The 26,821-nt window shown below is 45.7% G+C and overlaps 1 long non-coding RNA gene across 1 annotated transcript; it reads left to right on the plus strand.

The window, feature by feature from the left end:
• Positions 1-1,456: 1,456 nt before the first annotated feature.
• LOC141092745 (uncharacterized) lies at positions 1,457-25,780 on the plus strand. The gene is made up of 4 exons (XR_012232887.1): positions 1,457-1,561; positions 15,153-15,268; positions 19,521-20,279; positions 25,646-25,780. It is a non-coding gene; the product is annotated as an uncharacterized lncRNA (long non-coding RNA).
• The last annotated feature ends 1,041 nt before the right edge of the window (positions 25,781-26,821 follow it).

Genomic DNA, 26,821 nt, shown 5'->3' on the forward strand with positions numbered 1-26,821 from the left:
TCCATGGCGTCCAATCTCAATTCCAGCCAATCCTGCGTTGAAAAAGTCAAACAGTGCTACTTCCCTTCTGAGCTCTGCCATGCGCACAAACGGTGCTTTACCCCCAACATATGGGGTATCAGTGTACTCAAGACAAATTGGAAAACAACTTTTGGGGTCCAATTTCTCCTGTTACCCTTGTGAAAATAAAAAAATCGGGGACTAAAAATCATTTTTGTAAAAAAATGATTTTTTATTTTCACAGATTTGCGTTATAAACTTTAGTGAAACACTGGGGGTTCAAAGTTCTCACAACACATCTAAATGGGGTCACTTGTGGGGGGTTTCTACTGTTTAGACACATCAGGGGCTCTGCAAATGCAACATAACGCCCGCAGACCAATCCATCAAAGTCTGCATTCCAAAATGTCATTACTTCCCTTCCGAGCTCTGCTGTGCGCCCAAATGGTGATTTACCCCAACATATGGGGTATCGGTGTCCTCAAGACAAATTGGACAACAACTTTTGGGGTCCAATTTCTCCTGTTACCCTTGGGAAAATAAAAATTTAGGGCCAAAAATATTTTTGTGGAAAAATATGATTTTCTATTTTCACGGCTCTAGGTTATAAACTTCTGTGAAGCACTTAGGGGTTCAAAGTGCTCACCACACATCTAGATAAGTTTCCTGGGTGGTATACAGGAGAAATTGCACATTGTGGTTCATTTTCTCTTTTTACATTTGTGAAAAAACAAAAATTTGGTTCTGAAGTAAAATGTTTGTGAAAAAAGTTAAATGTTAATTTTTTCCTTCCACATTGCTTTAGTTCCAGTGAAGCACATAAAGGGTTAATTAACTTCTTGAATGTGGTTTTGAGCACCTTGAGGGGTGCAGTTTTTATAATGGTGTCACTTTGGGGTGTTTTCTGTCATGTACACACCTCAAAGTGACTTCAAATGTGATGTGGTCCCTAAAAAATGGTTTTGTAAATTTTGTTGTAAAAATGAGAAATCGCTGGTCAAATTTTAACCCTTATAACTTCCTAACAAAAAAAATTTGATTCCAAAATTGTGCTGATGTAAAGTAGACATATGGAAAATGTTATTTATTAACTATTTGTGTGACATATTTCTCTGTTTTAAGGGCATAAAAATTAAAAGTTTGAGAATTGTGAAATTTTAAAAATTTTCGCCATATTTCTGTTTTCTTCATAAATAAGCGCGTCATATCAAAGAAATTTTACCACTAACATGAAGTACAATATGTCACGAAAAAAATAAACTAATAATCAGCAGGATCCGTTTAAGCGATCCAAAGTTATAACCTCATAAAGTGATAGTGGTCAGAATTGTAAAAATTGGCCCTATCATTAAGTAGCAAATTGGCTCTGTCGCTTTGGCAAGGTTCACATTTGCGGATGTCAGAGCTGTGGAGGGCTGCGTAGTTCCTCTGTGAAGCTCCACCCACCGTCACACCTCCTCTGTTCAGCTTCGCCTATGTCTGCATGTGGCCTGCGTACCTATCTTTAACATTGGGTATGCAGGCCATGCGGATGTATGCGGATGTGTACCTGGACGTTACGGTAAGGTGTTAGGGTCCTGGAAAATGAGAAACGCTTTACTGTGGCTTCCAGATACACATAAATTGGCCATTTTATGCGCTAAGCTTTCTCAATTTTTCATATTTCTAATGCTGCAATTCATTTTTCATATTTCATGTTTGCATGCTATGGCACTACAGTGTGCTTCCTATTTTGTTTGAGTGTATATGAGTTGGTGACTCTAGGTTAAGCGCCTGTTCACATTTAGTTTATGCTTGGATGTGACAGTCAGTTTTTTGAAATTTGTATTCATTAACCTTCTGACTGAACACTCCACCTCTTAGCCGCAGGCGTTTTTAATCACAGCAGGGCCACTACCCCTCCACAGAGATATAGATTTCAGTCTAAGGAGAGGATTTGCATAGGTTCCCAAACAGATGAAGACTTTACTCTAAGGCTACTTTTACACTTGCGTTTTTTGGCGCTGCGCAGTACAAACGCACATAAAAAACTCATCATGCGTTTGTGTGCATTTTTTTGTGTTTTTGCGCAAGGTTTTTAAAAAAAATGCATGCTTTTTTTTTTAGCTGACGTGCGCATTACCATGCGCACGTCAGCGCACCCATAGACTATAATGGGTTTTTGAGTGCATTTTGTGCGCATTGCGTGCGCATGCGTTTTTTTGGGGCAAGTCAGGCACACGAAAAATGCAACAGGATGCATTTTGTGAGCCCGGGCGCACACTGCAAAAAAACGCATGCGCATACAAACGCGTACAAACGCATGTGTATGCGCACCCATGTAACGCATAGGGGGAAAAAAGCATGCGTTTTTTTTGCGCAAAAACACAGTGTGAAACCAGCCTAAGTCAAGATTGGCAAGATTAGGGTCCTGGAAAATGAAAAACTCCTTAGGCCGGGGTCACACTAACCGACGCAAAATACGGTCAGTATTTTACATGCGTAATACGGATGAATGGCCCCTAAATAGTGCTCCGTATGTCATCCGTAAGCAAGGTGTGGTCGCGTATTTTGCGCATGTCAGCATCCGTATGTAATCCGTATAGCGAGATTTTCTCGCAGGCTTGCAAAATGGACATATAATGGAGCCCTATGACAGGGTTTTTAAACAGAAACCAAAGAATAGATATAGACACATAGAATGCATATATATATATATATATATATATATATGTATGTATTCTATGTGTCTATATCTATTCTTTCGTTTCTTTATTAAACCTGTCAGTGTGAGTTTACTGTATAGCGCACTGAATTGCCGCCTTTGCTAAAAGACACCGGGTGCGTATTTCTCGCAAGTCACATGTGTGGTCCTTGTGTAATCCGTATTTTTTGCGCACCCATAGACTTGCATTGGCGTATTACGGGCGTAGTACGCTGACAATCTCAGCATGCTGCGATTGGCACGGACCATAGAATACGGATGAGAAATATACGGCTGATGCGAAGGACCCCATAGAGAATCATTGGTCCGTGTCTAATGCGTGCTTTTAGCGCCTCTCACTCGACCGTATTCCTCGCCAGTGTGACCCCGGCCTTACTGTGGTTTACAGGTACACATAGATTGGCCATTTTATGCACTAAGCTTTCTCAATTTTTCATATTTCTAATGCAGTAATGCAATTCATTTTTCATATTTTATGTTTGCATGCTATGGCGCTACAGTGTGCTTCCTATTTTGTTTGAGTGTATATGAGTTAGTGACTCTAGGTTAAGCACCTGTTCACATTTAGTTTATGCTTGGATGTGATGGTCAGTTTTTTTTTATTTATCTTCATTTTATAGACACTCATCTTGGCTATTTATTATATAAATTTGACTTGCAGCTATTTAGCATATTATTTGTTATGCAGATTCTTGTCATGTCACTGCATCGTTACTGTTTTGCCGATAAAAATAAAAATTTTAGTTTTTATTATTTTGTTAGTATTTTATAAATCCACCTTTGGCTTTTAACATTGCCTGAATCCTTCTAAACATGAGCAGCTTCAAACATGAATCAACCGAAATCTGATTCCATTTCTCTTCTACACATTCCCAAAGTTGGTGCTTACTGGTCGACTCATTTATTTTTGTATACAGTTTGTTCTTCAACTCTAATCATAAATGTTTGATTGAGTTGAGGTCTTGCTTTGGTTGACTGGGGGGGCGCAATCCAGGTCCTCTACTTCATTGTCATGGAACCATTTCTTTGCCAATCTCAACATGTGCTTCGGGTCGTTGCCTTTCTGGAACACTGTCTTTGTTTTCATACCCATAGTACTCAAGTGTATGAAGTACCTCATCTTGTGGGATACTCACATATAGCTCAGCATTGAGACCATCATTGATGCTGGTCAGATATCCAATGCCTTTGGCTGTGAAACAACCCCATCTCGTTAGACTTCCTCCACCAAACTTGACAGTTCCTTCAAGTTCTCAATCTGTTAGCCCCTTTTTCCCTTGTTTCTTCAAGACCCATTTGCACCCACCAGACCCTTGTCATGATCCAGGTTGGTGATAAGTTCCTCATTTGCAAGCAAGCCTGGGTAAAGAATGGAGCTGAAGGAGAGTCACTGGCAGCCCAGTCAGAGTGCTGGTGTAGCAGCTATGGTGTCTGCAAGGAGGGCTGGCATGGATTGGTGGAGTGTCAGCTATGGTGTCTGCAAGGAGGGCTGGCATTGCTTAGTGAAGTGGCAGCTATGGTGTAGAGCTGCACTCAGAATGCTGGACTCGGTTGCTGAAAGCTGGACTCAAAATGTTGGACTCTTTGGCAGAAAAGCTGGACTCATTTGCTGACTCTGTTCCTGGACAGCTGCATGCAGGTGTGGACTCTGTTTGCTCCAAGGCTGCACTATGGTGCTGAGAAGATCTATTTCTGGACAGTGCACCCAGATGTCGGACACGGTGGAGGAAAAGATGCATGCAGGTGGTGGGCTCTGTTGCTGGGAGCGTAAGCAACAGAGCAAAGCTAAGTGGTGTTCCCCTGTTTTGTCACTTTTCCTTATGTGTGTTTAGTGCAGTGGTGGGATTAGTTTCCGCACCGACCAATTCCTTAATGATGGTTTAGGTGCAGGGCGAGTCAGGGTTTTGAGGTTCCTGATCGGCGCCCGGTGCGGAACCGGCCTAGGGAACGTTAGGAGTGTAGAGACACTGACTCAGGGGAGTGCAGGAGGTCTCCACTTCCGCGTTCCCTATCGCAGGGCCACCATTGTTATTGTTACCCAGGTTTTCCCTATTCCCTTTGTCTTATTGTATTAGTTACCGGCCTGCGGGCCACGTCACATAGGACAATTACATGTGCCGCTTCCTGTTGTATCAGTTACCGGCCTGCTGGCCGTGTCACTCAGGGCGGGGCACGTGACAACCCTAGTCTATTGACTTTCATTTCATCGCTCCATATAATCAGTTTCCAAACTTCTACTTTCCATTTTTCATACTTTTTTGCAAACTGGAGCTAACACTTGTTACGACAATATTGAAGTCGAGACTTCTTCACCTTTTTTAGCGCCACTATTCCAGACTTTCATAATACATGTTGTACTGTTCTTCCATGGAAGTCTGTGATGTCACTATTATCAACAGTACAAGCCACCTTCACTGCCATGTTTGCCACGCCAGAATGGATAGATCTGAAGATGAGCCGTCTTGTTAACTGTTATTTTGCCTGGACGTCTGCCTGGACGCCTTTTGAATGGATGGGGGGACTTCATTTCGTATTCTTCCAACTGTCATGGCACTCACATGATGTAGTTTGGAAATTTTCTTGGCCGAGAGACTGTTGTCGTTGAGATGCATGGTACCCTTTTTCTTTTCTTGGGAAATCTTCTTCATGGCTGCTCTTCGATTCAAACCAGTGACCTTTCGCTTGGGAGTCACCCTAATGATACACTGAGCAATTAAGGAATGTAAGAATAGGTTGTATGGTTGTATTTTGTGGTATATAGGAAGAAAAAGATTTTTCCTCCACCCCACCAGGAGCAAAACAGGAATAATGCAGTGGCATGACAAAAATCTGCACAACTGTTGCAAGTCAAAATTGTGTATGAGATAGCCAAGATGATTGTCAATAAAATTATGGTAGTCTCACATTCAAAGAAGAAATGGGTGGTGAGATATGGAGCCTGAAAGTAAAAAGTTCAAAACATTGTTACCCTTTTGCTCATCAGTGTATTTTATCTTTACACGTAATATCATTACAGAGTGCAACTTTATTTATTTAAACATAGTGCCATAACCTACAGGCTCTCCAAACTTGGGGCGTCAATGGTTGTCAATTGAAAAGGGAGCTGCCAGCAGTAGATCTTGATGATTTGCATGCCAAAGTGCATTCAGAGTGGCAGAACATTCTTCATAGAAACATCAATACCTCAATGATAGCACACCAAGTGCATGAATATCTTCACACAGGGGTCATACCTGATAATGAATAAACCTAAATGGTTTGAAAAGATTGCTTCCATTTTTTCATCCATGTGTATATCATTACAACTCTATCGATCCTGTGATTTTCTGAATTCCATGACTTTTCCTTCTTGATGTTGCAATCTTAGTGTTGAGGGGTGTATATCTTGGAATTTGTGTTCCTAAACAGATCCAGGGCTGTAAACCATTTCAAGTGATATACGCTGTAAACTGGTGCATGGAAAAAATCAGAATATTTGATTGTACGATTGAAGTTAGGCTAGTACACTTAAACTTGCTGTAAATGCTATAACAAGCCATAGCTGACTTCCATTAAATCCCAAGAAGGTTATAAACTATTTTGACCCCAGTAGAAAGCATTTCATCATAAAATAACATTGTTGAAGACATTTTTCAAAGTGACATGTACCAGGCAACTATTAGACGAAATTCTGCAAGAGTTATCAAGTTACTTGGAAAGTTGGACACAAAAGAGTTTCCATACGAGATCAGTGATTGCCTGCAATAGATAGAATTACTGGTTTCGTCTCCTTTTTTGCTTTAATGGTATCTTATCTTGATCACAAGAAAACAAATATGATATACTACAATTTATTTCAAACACTCCAGTGCATCAGGATCACTCATCATATTGTAATTTGTTGACCAATTCATATCTGAAATCTATAAAATTGAGCAACACTTTCTGATTTCTGGAAAGATGGCAAAACACAATAAGTAGTTGTTTTTCTTTATTTTGCCTCTTTCAAGAACGTCCCTGTGTGGTACTTGCAGGTACGGAGGATGCAGTGACGAGTCGTGAGACAATTTGGTGCTTTCTCTAATAACGTTTATAAGACTAGAGGGAACTTTCCTCAGTCACGGCCTGATCACAAAAAGGGGTAACAAGGGTTGCCTTCGCAGGGACTCTAAAGTATACAAGCAAACACAAACGGGTAGAACACGACTACTTCCGGCAATTGCCGGTCACTATAGGGCCGCGGTATGGCCGACTATGGGTCCTTAATTATAAAGTCAACTTAACCGTCCAGACGTCCCTTGCCGTTCGGGTTGGTGGTCTTTCGGCGTAGTGGTTGCTGGGCCCAGTTGCTGAGGCAATGACGAAGTCTTCGCGCACTCCGGTGCACTGATGACACTGGAGCCCCACAGGCCCCGGCGGAGTCCTTGGACGGATGGGCCGCAGCCCCCGGACTGGGGCAAGCAGCAGCGATGTGTGGTGGCGAATGACAGGCCACCTGCGCGGCTAACGGCTGCGACGGGGGATCCGTGGTCAGCAGAGGCCCGGCCCCTACTGTGGACCGGAGCGGGACAGTGGTGGCCACCGCGGGACTGTACTTGCTGCGGCCACTGGTGAGAACAGGGCGGCGGCGGGGAACAGGCCGCAGCCGTGGGCTGGAGCGAGACGGCAGCAGCCACGGGCGACCGCGGGTAGGCCGCAGCCGCAGTCTGAGAGGAGGCGGCAACGGCCGCGGGTTGAACTGGGGCCGCAGTGGCCGTGGGCTGGAGAGGGGCAGCAAGTCTCGGATGATCGCTTCAGTACTGTCCTTCTGGATTTCTCGTTGAGCGTCCTTGCTGGCACTGGTGAGTCGCTCTAGCTTTCAGCCGCTCCCACGGTCTCCTGCTGTCTTTGTCCCGGTCTGCTGACTCATTGTCCCGGGAATTTCCCGCCTCCTTTATACTGGTCCCTCCCCCAGCCCATCTGTCTGTCACAACGGTCCGTCCCCGAAATCTGTCCCCCGGGTACTGTTTCCCCTGGAACCCAGATGACGGCTTCCTTGGTTCCGGCCCGGACACTTGACGGGGGCCGTTCCTCCCACACTCCCCCGTCCTGTATGCTCGCCAGTCCTCGGGCGAGGGTTTTCGTAGACTCGGGTTAGTTTTTTGGGACGACAGTCATTGTCGCCATACATCTGGTCCTGTTCGTAACTTTCAGGGGATTTGCCAGCTGTTGACCGCTCGGAGCATCAAAGCTCGGGTATAGTGGAGTCTTCTGGGGTGATGGAGGGTGGTCGAATAGTTGGTTCTGGTGGGATTTCCTGGTCTACTGTAGTGCCACTACTGGGGCGCCCCGCAGATGTGACAGGGAAGTCCTCTTCGTCATCCAGGTCCCAGACCGTGGGTAGGGGTCGGGGACCTGGAGGGCCGGTTCGAGCCGAGGGGGATCAGTAGACGTACAAGGTCGTAACATGTTACGGTGCACGACCCGAGTGAGAGCCGTGTTGTTTCCTAAAGATTGTATTTCGTACACAGGCCCATCCGGACTTATTCGGCACAACACTCGGTACGGGTTCACCTCCAACCGTGGTTCTAACTTGTTTTGGGGACGTTGGTCAAGTACGAGTACTCGATCCCCAGTCTGGAAGTCAATGGGTGGGGGCAGTGCTCCGCCTTGGTGTTCTAGATCCTGGAGCTTAGTATGGACGATACGGTGGAGGGTCTGCAGCCGGTGCTGGTGGTTTCGGACCCACGAGGATATCCCGGTCCAGGGTTGGGGTTCCTCCAGGTTTAATTCCACCTCCGTAATTCCTTTGCCTTCCTGTCCGAGCAGCAATGAGTAGGGGGTGTAACCAGTCACTCGATGCACCCGATTGTTATATACCCACACCAGCTCGGGGACATATTCAGGCCAGCAGGTCTTGCGGTCGCTCTCCAGGGTGTGCAGCATTTGGATTAGCATACGATTGAATCGCTCACAGGCTCCATTTCCCTGCGGGTGGTACGGCGTAGTCCGCGATTTATCGATACCGTAAAGATGGTGTAGCTCTTCCATGACTTTTCCTAGGAAGCACGCTCCTTTGTCTGAATCTATTCGTTGCGGACAGCCATACATTTGAATAAAGTTCTTACAAATCGCATAGGCGGCCGACTCCGCTGTTTGGTCTTGAGTGGGGGTGACCACGGCGAACTTGGTGAAATGGTCCACCATAACGAGACAATGTTCATACCCCGGATAGGCAGGACCTATGGTCAGGTAGTCCACTGTAAGACGCTCCAGAGGGCCTGATGTTACAATAGTTTGCACCGGGGCTCGTTGCGCGGAGGGTTTAGCGAGCTCGCACGGGCGGCAGGTTCGACAAACTTCTTCTACAGCAGCGTGCAAGCGTGGGTGGTACACTATCTGCTGCAACCATTGTAAAGTCTTTTGAGCACCAAAATGAGCCCCCTTCTCATGGGCTTCCCGGGCCAGTTGGTCGAGATGGGCTCCAGGCACGATCACCTGCCATATCGTAGTTGACGTGGTTCGTGACACGGCTTTTTGATATAAAAGTCTCTTTTTGATGACTAGTTTGACAACACAGCTCCTAGTCCCTGGAAGCTCCCGTCGGTATGCAGGATGAACGGTTGTGAAAAATCCACATATGCCAATACCGGGGCGTCCGAGAGTGCAGCTTTGAGATCTTGAAACGCATCCTCTTGTGGTTGCTGCCACTGGATCTCCCGTCCATTCGCCCCAGCGGGAGCCCCTTTCAGCTGGTTTTGCAGGGCTCGAGCTCGGCTTGCAAAATTCTTCACGAACCGACGGTAGTAGCCGGCCAACCCCAAGAAGGCCCGGACGTCCTTCACCGTCTCGGGAGTAGGCCACCCTTGGATGGCAGAGACCTTTTCCAGGGATGGTCGTACGCCCTCTGCCGAGACGGTATGCCCCAGGTACTCAATCTGGGTGCGGAACAGGTGGCATTTCTGGGGCTTTACCTTTAACCCGTACTTCTGCAGCCGGTCGAGCACCTGCTCCAACTGCCTCAGGTGGTCCTCGAAAGTGGCGGAATGGATGATAATATCGTCCAGGTATATCAACGTGGCTTCAAAGTTGAGGTCTCCTAGACACCGCTCCATCAACCCCTGAAAAGTTCCCGGGGCGTTGGCCAGCCCAAACGGCATCCGATTGAACTCGAACAGTCCCATGGGAAGGATGAATGCCGTCTTTGCTCTGTCTTCCTCTGACATTGGCACCTGCCAGTACCCACTGGCTAGGTCAAGGGTTGAAAAGTACGTTGCGTTCCCCAAGGCGGACAGAGACTCTTCTATGCGGGGCAGTGGATACAAATCTTTGATGGTGCAGGCGTTCAACTTCCGATAATCCACACAAAAACGCAGAGTGCCATCTTTTTTCCGAACCAGGACAATAGGGGCCACCCACGGGCTTTGGCTTTCTCGTATGACCCCCTTCCGGAGCATTTGGGCTAATAGAGTTTTCACTTCCTGGTATAGCTGCGGTGGTATTTGCGGATATCGCTCCCGGATGAGGGCCGCTCCTGCAGTGGGGATCCCATGCGTGATGGCCGTGGTACATCCGAAGTCGTCCTCGTGGCTGGCGAATACATTGTAAAATTGTCCCAGAAGCGTCTCTACTTGAAGAAGCTGGGCTGACGCTAGGCCGGAAAGTTCAGCCTGCATTCTCTCCAGAATGACTTGACCCTTCTCTTGGGCCACGGATGCGGCAGCCTGTTGGGTTCGTACTGTTACTGCCTAGGTATATTCGGGTTGCACCCTCAACTGGACTGCGGGGTCCGGCAGTACCGCCTCCAATGGCCTGACTAGTTTGGCCATTTTGGCCCGGGGCTTCAGGGGCGATATCCTGATCTTCCAAGTTGACACAACGTACCAAGGCAGTCCCTTCCCGCACTGTGGCCAGGGAGCGGGCCATCAGGACGCCAGGGTGCTGGCGCTCCGAGTAACATGGTTCCACCTGCATCTCCACGCCCTCCAGTGGTATCGAGGCGCGGATCAGCAGTGCCACCACCGTCTGCCCCGGAGGAAGCATGAGCGGGGGGGCCGCCGGCACGATGACCTTGCTCAGTGCCTCACCCTCCTGACATTCCTGGAGCACTCACGCCTCCAGCACCAACCGCAGGAAGACCTGCCCCAGGGCCGTGCGAGAACCCCACTGACTTAGGGTCTCCTGCGTGGAATCGTTGAGTAGATTGCCAAACTCCCGCAGTATATTCATGCCCAAGATGATCTGATGACGGTCGTTAGTCTCTCCTTGGGTCAGGACCACTCCCCGGCGGCCGAGGGATTTACCACACAATGTCATCTGAAGCCACACCACTCCGGCGACAGGTACCGGCAGTTTGCGGCCACTAGTCGTATCATGGGCCCCCACTGGGGCCTTGCCGCTTCCGGGAAATGCTGCCGGAAGTACGTTGCCGGCATGGTCGTTACCTGCGACCCTGTATCCACTAGGCACCGCACCGCACGACCCTCAACTTTGGCCCATACTATTGGGCACTTAGCGACCAATTCTTCGGGACTTCCACCACCCCTTGTTGTGGCTTCTGGCTCCGAGCAGCGTCCCCCATGCCCAGAGTCCTCTAGTTTAATGTCCTCCAGGGTGGGTATTTCCCATGCCGCGGACACTCCCGTGCGAAGTGGCCCAGTTCTCCACCCTCATAACACCGGGGCAGTGAGGCTCGGCCACCCCGGGTATTGCGAGGCCCCCAGGGCCCGGAATTGTAGCCAGGTCGGCCGGGCGCGGGCTCCGTTCTTTTCTTTACTTCAGCCAGCTCGCCCCGGATACTCTTCAGTTCTTGTCTCATTTCCTCAATCCATTGAGGTTCTTTGACAACACTTACGGAAGCCTCCATGCTCCGGGCCTTCCCCACGGGAGCCGTCATCCCCTGCTCTTGCTCTCGCACCCGGGCCTGACTCCCCACTTCAGAGAAGGCTAAACGTGGGTTCACTCGGACCTGTTCCCGCAATGCCTGCTTGATTAGCGGGTCCCGGAGTCTTGTCACTAGCAGGTCACGCAGGGTAACGTCGACGGGCCCTACCCCTATTCCGTCCTTCCTTTCTATGGTGGTGTGTAGCTCCTGGAGGGCGTTCATATACTGGGTGATGGTCTCCCCCTCCCCCTGCATCCAACTGAACAACCAGGTTCTCAACTCCCTCACGTCTGTTGGATCCCCGTGGGTCTCTTCCAGGATCTGCAAGACCCTGGCAAAGGTGTTGCGACGCCCCGGGGGTCTCAACATTCCCAACTTCCGGGCTTCCCCATCTAGCGCCATAAGGGCCACCTCAGCCTCTAAATCGGGAGTCATGGGGTGCATGTGGAAAAGGCCCCGCATATGTTCTGTCCAGCTCCACAACAGCGTATTGGAGCCAGAAAACCGGGGCAAGTTACTTAGCATAGCCCCCAGGGAGATGCTGGAGAGGTGACCCCAATCATCAGCAGCGCACGCAGCCCCACTCTGAACAGGCGCACCGCCGTCTGCACTCGGAGACTGCATCCTGCCGTCTACTCCAAATGTGGCACTTGCAGGTACGGAGGATGCAGTGACGAGTCGCAAGACAATTTGGTGCTTTCTCTAATAATGTTTATAAGACTAGAGGGAACTTTCCTCAGTCACGGCCTGATCACCAAAAGGGGTAACAAGGGTTGCCCTTGCAGGGGCTCTATACAAGCAAACACAAACGGGTAGAACACGACTACTTCCGGCAATTGCCGGTCACTATAGGGCCGCGGTATGGCCGACTACGGGTCCTTAATTATAAAGTCAACTTAACCGTCCAGACATCCCTTGCCATTCGGGTTGGTGGTCTTTCGGCGTAGTAGTTGCTGGGCCCAGTTGCTGAGGCAATGACGAAGTCTTCGCGCACTCTGGCGTGCTGATGACACTGGAGCCCCACAGGCCCCGGCGGAGTCCTTGGACGGATGGGCGGCAGCCCCCGGACTGGGCAAGCGGCAGCGATGTGTGGTGGTGAATGACAGGCCACCTGCGCAGCTAATGGCTGCGGCGGGGGGTCCGCGGTCAGCAGATGCCCGGCCCCTGCTGCGGACCGGAGAGGGACAGTGGAGGCCGCCGACGGCACTGTACTTGCCACGGCCACTGGTGAGAACAGGGCGGCTGCGGGCGGCAGGAAACAGGCCGCAGCCGCAGGCTGAAGCGAGATGGCAGTGGCCGCGGGCGACCGCGGGTAGGCCGCCGCCGCGGGCTGAGGGGAGGTGGTAGCGGCCGCGGGTTGAACTGGGGCCACAGTGGCCGCGGGCTGGAGCGGGGCAGCAAGTCTTGGATGATCACCTCGGTACCGTCCTTCTGGAGTCCTCAGTGAGCGTCCTTCCTGGCACTGGTGAGTCGCTCTAGCTTTCAGCCGCTCCCACGGTCTCCTGCTGTCTCTGTCCCAGTCTGCTGACTCATAGTCCCGGGAATTCCCCGCCTCCTTTATACTGGTCCCTCCCCTAGCCCATCTGTCTATCACAACGGTTCGTCCCCGAATTCTGTCCCCCGGGTACAGTTTCCCCTGGAACCCAGATGACGGCTCCCTTGGTTCCGGCCCGGACACTCGACGGGGGCCGTTCCTCCCACACCTGCACAGTCAAGAAACAATATTTAAAGCTTAAATATGATTTGCTAATTATTATCTGTCAATGAAGCTATTAATTTTCCTGCTTCACTGTTTTTCTATTTCAATTCCAGTAGGACTTTGCTTCGATCGGTAACTGTGGTTTATTCATAGTGCCTACAATTAGCCTGTAGTAGTCAGAGACACACTTCTTGCCTCAGCATTGGTTCAGGCTTCTGCTTTCTGCCCCCTGAACACAGGCATATCACAGGCTCAATGGGAAGTGACTGCTCAAGAAATTATTTCTATTACAACAATGGCAGAGCAATTATAAACTGTAGACCACAATACTAATAGAACCAGGCCTCCAGTCAGCCTGCATAAAACACGACTAATGGTGGAAGCGAGTAGTCCTGGGTTATCAAGGAGTTCTCAGTCACTGTATCAGAGGTATGCACTATACGCTCACTGTTAGTTTCCTGATAACCGGCCTATTAGTGGAAACAGCCTGTGGCCTCCTCTGTTGATGAATCTTGTAATTGTCCGAGCTATAAGGGGAAGTAGAGAGCTGTTCACTCCAAAGATAACAGAAGGTGGATCCGCATGACCTCGCAGGCTTCGATCTTTGACAACTGGTGGCAGCTGTGTGATTCTGTGTGTGATCCCCTCTGGGGTTGTCTCTTGACAATGACTACCTCCTTTTTGCTAGAAAGATTCTAAATTGGTAAACTGATCATACACTATCCCTCTGCTGAGTCCCCTAGCATTGAATTGTTCTTCAGGGGGAACAAAACCCTGCATAGTTTAAACTGAAAGCCATTTTCTATCTGTCTAATGTACAGATATGTTGTGCTTTCCAGAACAAGACCTATGGGGAATTATCTACACACTTTAGACCAGTTTTCTGGCATTGGGTAAATAATTTGTGAACAGGCTTATTGGAAGAAAGTATGGCCAAGGGTAGCTCAACAGAGTCACTATAATTTATTTCAGAAAGTGGTAGAGCCATTCTTGGCCATTCCTTTTCCCAATAAGCCTTCTTACACAATTTTTACACAATGTGCACAATGTCAGAAAATTGTATAGTGAATTACCTAAAGGTCTTGCTCTCGAAATATAGCAGGAATCTACTTCAGCTCATCACAGTAATAAAGTTCTAATTCTCGTGCACAGGCAGCCTGAAGGTGCGCCAAACCATTAAGAAACGTCAATCATAATGAATTCCAACTATTGACTTTCTAGCCACTCCTTGCAATAGCTAATGGACAGTTATTCTTCATGGGAGACCTCTTTACAAAATCCCTACTTGGGTATTTAAAAATAGACAACCTTTTTTAGTTGTACATACATTTGGTTTTGATAGCTTTGCAAGTTCCTCTGAAGGCAAAGCTGCCAGGACTGAGCATACCTAAGCATAACCTGGTTGAATGCTATAAGATGACCACCAAAACACATAAACATTATAAAGAATGGATCATTTTGGTATCAAAATGTATATAATGTGCCAAAAAGAAAGGTCCTGAATATGACCTTGAAGCTCAGACTGAAAATAAACACATCAAAGAGAATGCAAGCCCCCCCTTGTGATTGCAAGGGGGGTCTCATGAGAACAAAGACCCCTATTAAAAATTGGTTTTTATGTGGTCAGCAGATAATATGTGCTGAAAATACTGCTGGAAGTCTGAAAGGGTTAATGCTGTCTTTAGTAAGCTGTGGGATGCAGGAGCAGGTTCAAACCAGTTTTTTAAAGTTGGTCTCCCGCTTTTTCCTGGACTCCTGATTGGCTGATATGAAAAAGTTCGGGAAGAATTTGTTGTATAAATAACAGCTGGGGGCATTTATGCACATGTAATCTAAGTACATGTATCAAAGTACTGGCAGTTATAACATGGATGAATGTGACATGCATCTCTATTCTCTTCATACAGGTAATCAGCTTTTTCAATCTCTGCTCTGAATCCACTCCTGTGTCTCCATTCAATGTCAGCAAGCAGTTAATCCTGAATGCTATCTCTGTGTTTTCAACTCTGCAAGCATATTACTGGTAATCAGCTTTTTCAATCTCTGCTCTGAATCCACTCCTGTGTCTCCATTCAATGTCAGCAAGCAGTTAATCCTGAATGCGATCTCTGTGTTTTCAACTCTGCAAGCTTATTTCTGGTAATCAGCTTTTTCAATCTCTGCTCTGAATCCACTCCTGTGTCTCCATTCAATGTCAGCAAGCAGTTAATCCTGAATGCTATCTCTGTGTTTTCAACTCTGCAAGCTTATTTCTGGTAATCAGCTTTTTCAATCTCTGCTCTGAATCCACTCCTGTGTCTCCATTCAATGTCAGCAAGCAGTTAATCCTGAATGCTATCTCTGTGTTTTCAACTCTGCAAGCTTATTTCTGGTATATAGTTTTTTCAACTTACTCTGCTTGTCCCCTTATGTTGTGAGGTCAAGAAACATTTCAAAGTGCTTTATGATCCATGTAGTGCTGGACATGTGTTTATTTGACCACAACATTTTATTGGGTCCTGGTGTCTCAATTTAGTGTGATTGATTAACGAGAAGGGAGAGAGCAAAAAAAAAAAAATCTTAGCCTTAACCTCCTATATATTCAGACATAGCTTGGGGAGGGCATTTATGCACATGTAATCTAAGTACATGTATCAAAGTACTGGCAGTTATAACATGGCAGTTAGACAAGGCAGGAGACAGGTAAGACACTTATATACTTCTCCCTGTACATTTGGATTACAACAAATATATACCATATGCATTTGTGTAATTTATGTCCTGGCCGCTGCATTCACACACATCCACCGCCCTGCCATTAACTCTCTACACTCCATCCATGTCAGCCCCTCGCTCCTTTCCTCCCCTATGTATAGCACTCACGCTCTTTTCACATTGCTACACAGCACAGATCCAGTCAGTCCCACCATTCAACATCAGAGACGCTCTCACAAATCACTTAACCATCTGCTCACTCTTTCTATCCTCCTTCTCCTAGTCGCAGGAGACATTGCTCCCAACCCTGTCCCCCCATGTTATAGAAAGTCAAACCCCCATCTGCTACACTCAGAAACCCCTCTAATCTTATCAATATTCCCTGCCTGCCATCTGTCTCTCTTAATTGTGCACTTTGGAATTCTCGCTCAGTGTGTAACAAACTCTCCTTCATCCATGACTTTTTCCTTTCTAATTCTCTTAACCTCCTGGCTCTTACTGAAACCTGGATCCAGCAGTCAGACACTACTGCTGCTGCTGCTCTTTCATACGGGGGACTACACTTCTCTCATACCCCAAGATCAGACAATAGAGCAGGTGGAGGCGTTGGTCTGCTCCTATCACCAAAATGTACATTTCAAGTTATCCCTCAACTACCCTCCCTAGTCTTCCCTTCTTTTGAGGTCCATGCCATCAGACTCTACACCCCCTTCTCCATGCGAGTGGCGGTGGTGTATCGTCCTCCTGGCCCTTCCCATCAGTTCCTGGATCATTTTGCCACTTGGCTTCCACATTTTCTCTCCTGTGACATCCCTACCCTCATCATGGGAGATTTCAACATCCCCATTGCTCTTCCCCTCTCACCATCTGCTACTCACCTTTTATCTCTAACCTCCTCATTTGGCCTTTCGCAGCTTACTAATTCTCCAACGCATGAAGACGGAAATTCCCTTGATTTGGTCTTCTCTTGGCTTTGTGCAGTGGATGATTTTGCAAACTCCCCTCTCCCGCTCTCTGACCACAACCTTCTTTCATTCTCTATCAAGAACTGCCAGGCTGCTCAGGTCACCCCCACTGTCCAGACTTATAGAAACATACAGGCCATTAATACCCAGAAACTTATGAAGAACTTGCAGTATTCATTGGCCCTATCTCCTCCCTCTCATGTCCTGATACTGCATTGAAGCATTACAATGAAACACTTCAAAGTGCCCTGGATGAATTTGCACCCCCTATAAATAGAACACCACAACGCAGACGGCGACAACCCTGGCACACAGTGCAAACACGTTTCCTGCAGCGGTGCTCCAGGTGCGCCGAACGTCTGTGGAGAAAATCCAATCTACACGAAGATTTCATCCATTTTAAGTTTATGCTTAGAACATACAACACTGCCCTTCACCTCTCCAAACAAGCCTATTTCAACACCCTCATCACGTCACTGTCCAATAACCCAAAACGTCTCTTTGACACTTTTCATTCTCTACTCAACCCAAGAGTACAGGCCCCAACCACGGAGCTCCGAGCTGACGATCTGGCCAATTACTTCAAAGAAAAAATTGACCAGATCCGACAGGAAATTATCTCCAAATCCTCTCATACCATGCACTGTCCTCCCTCCCCCACTGCATCTAGCTCACTCTCTGATTTTGAACCAGTCACAGAAGAAGAAGTAAGCAGGCTCCTTGCATCTTCTCGCCCAACCACTTGCACCAGTGACCCATTTCCGTCACATCTGCTCCAGTCCCTTTCCCCTGCTGTCACCCCTCACCTAACTAAAATATTTAACCTCTCTGTCTCTTCTGGTATTTTTCCCTCCTCATTTAAGCATGCTATCATACATCCACTACTTAAAAAACCATCCCGCGACCAAAACTGTGCCGCTAACTATAGACCTGTCTCTAATCTTCCCTTCATCTCTAAACTCCTGGAACGCCTGGTCCACTCCCGTCTGATCCGCTATCTCTCTGATAACTCTCTTCTCGACCCTCTCCAATCTGGTTTCCGCTCTTTACACTCTACTGAAACTGCCCTCACTAAAGTCTCTAATGATCTACTAACAGTTAAATCAAATGGTCATTACTCCATGCTAATTCTCTTGGATCTCTCTGCAGCATTCGACACTGTGGATCATCAACTCCTCCTCACTATGCTCCGTTCCATTGGCCTCAAGGACACCGTTCTCTCATGGTTCTCCTCCTATCTCTCCGACCGCTCCTTTACGGTATCTTTTGCCGATTCCTCCTCGTCTCACCTTCCCCTTACTGTTGGGGTTCCTCAAGGATCGGTCCTAGGCCCCCTCCTCTTCTCCTTGTACACTGCCCCTATTGGTCAAACAATCAGTAGATTTGGTTTCCAGTACCATCTCTATGCTGATGACACCCAATTATACGCTTCTTCTCCCGACATCACGCCAGCCTTTCTAGAAAACACTGGCGATTGTCTAAACGCTGTGTCTAATATCATGTCCTCACTATATCTGAAACTGAACCTGTCAAAGACTGAACTCCTTGTGTTTCCTCCCGCTACTAATGCACCTATACCCGACATTGCCATTTCCGTGTGTAGTTCCACTATTACTCCCCAGCAACAGGCCCGCTGTCTTGGGGTCATACTTGATTCCGAGCTTTCCTTTGCCCCCCACATTCGATCACTGGCTCGCTCTTGTCTTCTGCACCTCAAAAACATTTCTAGAATCCGACCTTTTCTTACTTTTGACTCTGCAAAAACTCTTACTGTTTCTCTTATTCACTCTCGTCTCGACTATTGTAACTCTCTTCTAATCGGTCTCCCTCTTACCAAACTCTCCCCTCTCCAATCTGTCTTGAATGCTGCAGCCAGGATCATATTCCTCACCAATCGTTACACCGATGCCTCTACCTTGTGCCAGTCATTACACTGGTTACCCATCCACTCCAGAATCCAGTACAAACTTATTGCCCTCACCCACAAAGCCCTCCATAGCTCAGCACCACCTTACATCTCCTCCCTTGTTTCAGTATACCACCCTACCCGCGCCCTCCGTTCTGCTGATGACCTCAGGTTAGCATCCTCAATAGTCAGAACCTCCCACTCCCGTCTCCAAGACTTTACACGTGCTGCGCCAATTCTTTGGAATGCACTTCCCAGGTCAATACGATTGGTCCCCAATCCCCACAATTTTAAGCGTGCCCTGAAAACGCATTTATTCAGACAGGCCTATCGCCTCAACACATTAACCTAATCTATCCCTGTGTGGCACAGCCAAAAGTTTTACCATAGCCAGGTTCCCCGCATCATGTTCCCACATGCTTTATGTATCCATCAGCCCTCTGTGTCTGTACTGTTACACACTTAACAGTTGCCCTGATTGTACGGACCAGCCATAATGTTACCACCCACCTTTCGTGTCTCCCTTTTTCCCTCATAGACTGTAAGCTTGCGAGCAGGGCCCTCATTCCTCTTGGTATTTTGTTATAATCTACTGTATGTGATTATTGTTATGCTGTAATGTCTATTGTCTGTACAAATCCCCTCTGAAATGTAAAGTGCTGCGGAATATGTCGGAGCTATAAAAATAAAATGTATTATTATTATTACAGCTGTTTCAACGGTTTTGTCATTCCTGTCAAGAAGAAAGAAGATTGAAGACAAACTGATGGAGCCGTTATTATAACAGCTGATCCAGCGGGCCCAAGGGGATGACGGAATGGAATGGATACAGTGCTGTCTGGCTATACAACCTGCTATGAACTTTACCTCTGTCCCTGAGGTTTTATCAGCGCCTGTTCCTCATACTCCATCGTCCCCTGGAATTACCTCAGAACCGCCTGCTGGTGGGCAGCCTAGCCGTTCTTCAAGGAGAAGACGTCGAGCCCATGTCACTTATTCTCCTCACTCAGCTGCTTCCAGGAGTGAAGGCAGTCGGCCACACATGAGTCAGCGGGACCGTAGGTCGGCAGGCCAGAAGTCTCTCAGTCCTCCACGAGATTCCCGGCAAAGCCATGTGTCGGGGCGGCCATCGTCATCTCGGCCCGCCGGTGACGCGGCACTGAGGCCGGTGAGAATGGCGGCTGAAGTGGCAGTGGCTGGCAGCGGTCCTCACAGCTCATCTAGCTGCTGCGGTCTTACAAGCACCGCGGCGGCCCAGGGATTGCCGGCGGCATCATGCCCCTTGCCGCCCAATGAGGTATCATCGCAGTCAAGATCCGACTTTGCTGCAGCAAGGTCCTGGAGAGTCGTTTCCCCAGACTCCATCCAAGAAGAAGACCCTGACGTTTTTGTGCAGCCACACTTGCCAATTGCTATGGGCTTGAGCGCTGGTGGTACCATCAGCCAGGAGCATCCATCACAACGTCGCGGTGAGAATAATGATGTTCCATTGTCTATCTCCCAATTTAATTTAAAGTAATAAATTTAGGACGTTTTTAATGAGTATTTAAACAGTGCTGACTCTGCTTTATTGCCCAGGTCTGCTTCTTCAGCAATTAATTCTGGCAGAGGCAGTCTTATTGTAAAATCTGGACTGCCTGAAATTCACCTGAAAGAGTCACTAAATTGTGAATTGTCTCCGTTATGTTTTCATTTAAGCTCCTCCACAAAAGAGCTTATTTGGAACAGAGAATATGTAGATCTGTTTACCCTTTTACCATCTGCTAGGAAACAGCCGGGTAGACATGATAAGAAAGATGAAATTGATGATAAAAAGAAAGCTAATGTAAAATCCTTTAATAATTGGCTTCAGGTGTTTTAAATCTATGCGGCTGTCCTTCGCGAAAAATTTCCTTATTTATGTTCTGGCCTTTTTCAACACGTTGATATTATATTAGAAGCATGCCGCAATTTCGGAGGTATGGCTTGGCTTCATTATGATGAAGCATTTCGCCAAAAGATTGCCATGTACCCTAATTTAGCTTGGGGTTCTAAAGTTGTGGGTTTATGGTTAAACTTAATGTTGCCTCAAAGATTTTCTTCCTCAAAACAGGGCGTGAGTGTTCCTGCATAAAAGGGCATCTGTTTTTCATTTAACGAATGTGGTCTTTTAATTGTCGATTTCGGCATGAATGCTCCTTTTGTGCAGGTGTCCACCCCATGTCGATGTGTTTCGGAAAGCAAATCCAATCTAGTCAACAAGGGGTTAACAAAGAATCCGTTTCAAAAAGCTTTGACACCAGGGACTTTGGATAACATGGTCCCATGGCTAGAAATTTATCCAGATCAGGAGAGCAGCTCCCTCCTTTATGAAGGTTTTAAATTTGGATTTTTTGTGCCCCCATTTAAGGGCATAGGGTGTACGGTGGTAAAAAATCTTTCCTCAGTGCATGAATTTCCTTTTATTGCTAAAGAAAAAATTGTGAAAGAATTAGGAACGGGTAGGATTTCCGGCACTTTTGATGTTCCCCCTTTTCAGGACTTTAGGGTTTCCCCCTAGGGGTTGTACCCAAGAAAGAGCAATGCTCATTTAGGCTTATACATCATTTATCTAATCCTTTAGGATCGTCCCTTAATGATGATATAAGCAAAGATGTTTGCTCAGTTAAGTACACGTCTTTCAACGTTGCATTAGAATTTTTGCAAAAATTCAGTAAAAATTCATTAATGGCCAAGTCAGATATTAAATCTGCTTTTCGTTTTTTGCCAGTTAATCCGGCTGGTTTTAATTCTTTGGGTTTTATTTTTGAAGGAAAATTCTTCTTTGACAGATGCCTTCCCATGGGTTTTTCTTTGTCATGTTTGTATTTTGAGCAATTTTCTTTTGCAATGGGTAGTTGAAGCTGCCAGTATTGGGAGTGGCGTTTTGCATTATTTGGATGACTTCCTATTTATTGGCCCTAGCGATTCTGACATTTGTGCATTATTATTGCAAAAGTTTTTACGGATTTGTCATCATTTTGGGGTTCCTGTGGCTGATGAGAAAACTGTTTTGCCGTGTGCTTCGATTGAATTTTTAGGCATTTTAATCGACTCAAATGAAATGACTTCTTCTCTTCCCCAAGATAAAGTTTCAAAACTCTGTTTTATGATCAATTCCTTCCTAAAGAAGGAAAGGGTTACTCTAAAGAAGCTACAATCTCTATTGGGATTGTTAAACTTTGCATTAAGAATCATTCCAATTGGTCGTGTATTTTCACGACGTCTTTATGACGCTACGTCACGTCATTCATCACCGGCATCCCACATTAGATTGGGTAGAAAGGCAAAAGAGGACTTAAAAACATGGCTGTCGTTTTTAACAAAATTTAACAGTATGACTGTCTGGCAACACCCATTTTTAACCTCAGACACTTTAAATTTATCGTTTTATACAGATGGAGCTGTGGGCCTTGGTCTATGTTTTGCTTGTCAATGGGTGTCGATCAAGTGGCCCAAATCCTGGGTTTCAGTAAAAGTGACTAAAAGTCCTGTTGTTTTGGATCTATTTGCAATCTTGTATCTGTTCATCTTTGGGGTTCATTTATTAGAGACAGGCGTATTATATTCTAATAGCCAAGGTTTGGTCTTTGCTATTAATACGCTGTCTTCTAAGAATAAATGGGCTGCTCAGATTATTAGGTCTTTAGTGCTACTTTGCTTAGAATTTAATATTTGGATCAAAGCTGTTTTTTCCCCTACTGTTGATGTTTGTAATGCTGAGCTTGTTTGTCATCGTCAGTGGTCATTGTTTCGGAAGGAAGTTCCAGACGGTGACATCAGAGGAAGTCTCTGCCCACCACATCTTTGGAACATATTTCAAGTTTAGTGCCTTATTTAATTAGACAATATTTAGCAAAAAGAACTTGGACAGATTATTCGGCAGCTTGGCACCAGTGGACGCAATTTTGTACAGCGAATAATTATAATTGTTTTTTGTGTCATCCTGACTCTGCTTTAGCGTTCACTGAACATTTAGCTTTCTTGGGTTTATCGTACTCATCTTTAGCCAAATCTTTTGCAGGGGTTTCGTTTTTTCTGAAAATACATGGCAAGAGCCCCATTTCTGAACTTTTTCCTGTTAGACAGTTTTTTAAGGGTCTTAAGAGGCAGAATTTTAAGCCGGATAGTCGTCGCCCCATATCTTTTGATCTGCTAAAAAGAATTTGCGCAGCTCTTTTTTCAATTTGCGATAATTTTAGCGAAGCCTGCTTATTTTCATCGGCTTTTACTTTGGCATTTTTTGCAGCTTTGAGGGTTGGTGAAATTGTATCTTCTAAAAAATCTTTACCCTCGGGTTTGTTTTTCGAGGATGTGACTTTCTTTGAATCACTTATGTTGTTGTTCATTAGAAAGTCAAAAACGGATCAGTTGGGTAGGGGAGCCAATTTACGTTTGAATCCCATTTCGGATACTTCAGTTTGTCCAGTAGCAAATGCAAAGCGTTGGGCAGCTCTCAGACCGGCTAGAGGGGGCCCATTTTTATGCACTCTAATGGCGAGCCGGCTACCATTTTTCAGTTTGCTGAAGAAATGTTTAAAAGCCACTGGTCTAGAAGGTTTTAAATTTTCATCCCATTCTTTCAGAATAGGAGCAGCAACAGAAGCAGCCAGGCTTGGCTTATAAGACAATGATATAAAATGGATTCGTCGGTGGGAGTCTAATAGTTTTAGACTATATGTTCGTCCTAATTTATCCGGTTATTAACATCTTTTCATTTCATAGTTCCGGCTACTGTGTGGATCATCGGACACTCCTATGTCTTTTGGGCTGAGAAGAGAGCGATTGTGAGGTCTTACACAGAGAACCTTTCTTTTCCTTCTTCCTCTGTTAATATATTTTGGCATTCTAGGTGGGGTATGCTGTGGAAGAACCTGGTTCCTGAGATGCGTAATTTGGCAGAAAAATGGCCTTATCCGGACCTAATTATTATCCATTTAGGTGATAACGATATTGTAAAAATTGGTACCCTTGATTTAATTGCTTTCATGAAAAGGGATATCTCCATTTTAAAATCTGAGTATTTTCATTCTTGCTTTGTTTTTTCGGAGCTTAAACCGAGGCTTCTTTGGTCTCGTCTTAATTTGTTCTTTTTTGAAAAGATTCGCAAGAGAGTTAATTGAAATATTGAGAAATTTATGCTGTTACTTAATGATTTTTCCTTTAGGCATGTGGAACTGGAGGAGGTCATTCCTGGAATGTACAGGAGGGATTGGGTCCATTTGTCTGAGGTTAGCTTGGACATCTTTAATTTGGATCTCCAAGCTATTGTGGAGAAATAGCTATGGCGTTTTGGGGGGGCCATGCCTAGCTAGTCATGGCGTTTGGGAAAATTGCCCAGTATTTCCGGGTGGATTGGTGTTTTGGTCAATTTTATTGCAGTTCTTGATTGGATTATTTATTATATCAAAGTTCAATTTATTGAAGTAACCCAAAAATAAAAACGCCACGGCCATTTTATTCCAAAACTTAGTTTGTTGTGTCTTTATTTTAATTTAAAGTGGGTCTTGTGTTACCATGCAAGCCCCCCTTGTGAATACGAGGGGGATCTCATGAGAACATAGACCCCTATTAAAAATTGTTTTTTATGTGGTCAGCAGATAATATGTGGTGAAAATACTGCTGGAAGTCTGAAAGGGTTAATGCTGTCTTTAGTAAGTTGTGCGATGCACGAGCAGGTTCAAACCAGTTTTTTACAGTTGGTCTCCCGCTTTTTCCTGGACTACTGATTGGCTGATCTGAAAAAGTGCCGGAAGAATTTGTTGTATAAATAACAGCTGTTTCAACGGTTTTGTCATTCCTGTCAAGAAGAAAGAAGATCCCACCCTCCCTCCCCTAATTTAATGTATTTTGTTATGTCATGGCACTAATTTTGTGGGAAAACTTCCCGGTATTTCCGGGTGGATTGGTGTCTTGGTCAATTTTATTGCAGTTCTTGGTTGGATTATTTATTATTTATTATATCAAAGAACAACTTAATGAAGTAACCCAAAAATAAAAATGCCACTGCCATTTTATTCCAAAACTTAGCCTGTTGTGTTAATTTAAACTGGGTCTTGTGTTACCATGCATATTTATATTAATTTGTGCTAGCATTATTTTAGATAATTATTGATCTATCTTTGGCTTGAAAACTGGCTTATATTTCCAGAAAAAGGTAAGACTACATGTGGAAACCATTTTCTTTTAGTTCGCTATGGCTCTCAGCTATCTTGGAATGTTCCACAACATGTTTAATACATGAAATCCAGGTGGACGCATAGAAAAAGCATAAAAAAAATTATTTCATCTTATTTTACTGTGAGAACTGAGTGATAATGTTGCTGTGCGGCTGCCAGCAATCTTCTTCTGGCAGCTTCTTTTTCTTGAGCATTTCAAGAAAGCAAGCTGGGGTTCTGACATTCTATAGGGGAACATTTCTGACATTTGGTAAGCAAAACACCTTAAAGAGTTGATATGAAGCTATTAGTGTCTGCCACATGGAGTTTTCAACTTCCTCTTCTTCAATATGTTAAGCTACGTGTTGAACTTGATGAACTCTAACTTCAACCTGAAAAACTTTTAAACTAATTTAACTTCACATAGCTGAATGGATGGTCCTATGTTTAAACAGCTAAAACTACTTCTCAGCAGCATTTTGCATCTTGTGGGTGTTGCTGAAATGTCCCTCCTTCTCCTAGGTGATCCTGTAGTCCCACCTCTCCTACCGCTTTCAATTGATGACTGTGCTAGAAGACAACTAACTGATGAATGTGTAAAATAGCTCAAGCTTCTAGTATAGCTATGCCATACTGATCTCAGCTCAATCTCTCTTTAGAATTCTTCTCTGCACTGTATGGACCAGTACACAACTCTGCTTGAAGAATTTTGTCACGACTCTGTTGTCGGGTATCATGGGACCAAGGACTCCTTCCCTGTCGCTAATGCTAGGGGCACCCTAGCTCGCCCTGTTCCCCTGATTACTTCTGATGGTGAAGACACCAAGGGCCATGTACCTTGCCTTAGCTCCTGAATCTGCGCTCAGTCTGTACCCTTCCCTCCCCCATGGAAGTAGTGTACCGTAATACACTAACCTGACTAACAAGGTAATGCGAACAGGGGTAACCAAAATACCAAATATACAAATATACCCACACATACAACAGAGGAATGCAATGAGGAGTGGAGGATAGGGTTAAACCAAAGTAGAAGAAGAAAGGGAATTGTCACACAATCAAAACCTAGCAGCAGTCACAGATAAATCCACCAAACACCTTCTACAATAATAACTACTAACAACCTCCAGCAGTGCAGCAAAAGCTACTCTGATATTGAATGCTAGCCAGGGCCCAGATTATATAGGAGATGGGAGTGGCTAACAGTGAACAGCTGAGATCCTTAAGGCAGAAAAGCTTCCAGGAGCTCTAGACTGAGCAGATTAACCCCTGCACTGCTAGAATATATGTATACCATTTAATATGAAGGTGAAGTGCTTCTAATCAGTGTAGGAGTAGGAGAAATGAGACACTGGGGTCTTCTGGCTCCGCTTTATCGTGGTAACCCATGACACTTATCTTCTGACATATACCACCATATGCAACAACAGAGTGAATTTGTAGTTTCAAATAACTTATCTGCCATCAGTAGGCATCAAAAACAGCTCAACTCTGCACTGCCTAGTTATTGTAATATCTGTGATAGAGTCAGTGCAGAGTGGAGTGCAGCAGAGTTTTGCTCTGCTGAAAGCCAACTAACAGATTAATTATGTAAAAACATGTATGCAGATATGCTGATGCAGATGGAAAAAGATAAACAGGCAGGCAGACTATTTTACAGGACCCTACATACACGTAAATGCATAATTATTAGACAAGTGAGTATTTTTACCATACCATAATTTCTGTGCATATTTTTCGATTCCAAGCTGTATATACTTAAATGCTTATTGGCATGAAGCATATCAGGTGATGTGTATCTGTCTAATGAGGGACTATGTGACCTAAGGATATCAAAA

This window comes from Dendrobates tinctorius, unplaced genomic scaffold (genome assembly GCF_039654945.1).
Source record: "Dendrobates tinctorius isolate UK_male_01 unplaced genomic scaffold, ASM3965494v1 ptg000060l, whole genome shotgun sequence".
Taxonomy (NCBI): domain Eukaryota; kingdom Metazoa; phylum Chordata; class Amphibia; order Anura; family Dendrobatidae; genus Dendrobates; species Dendrobates tinctorius.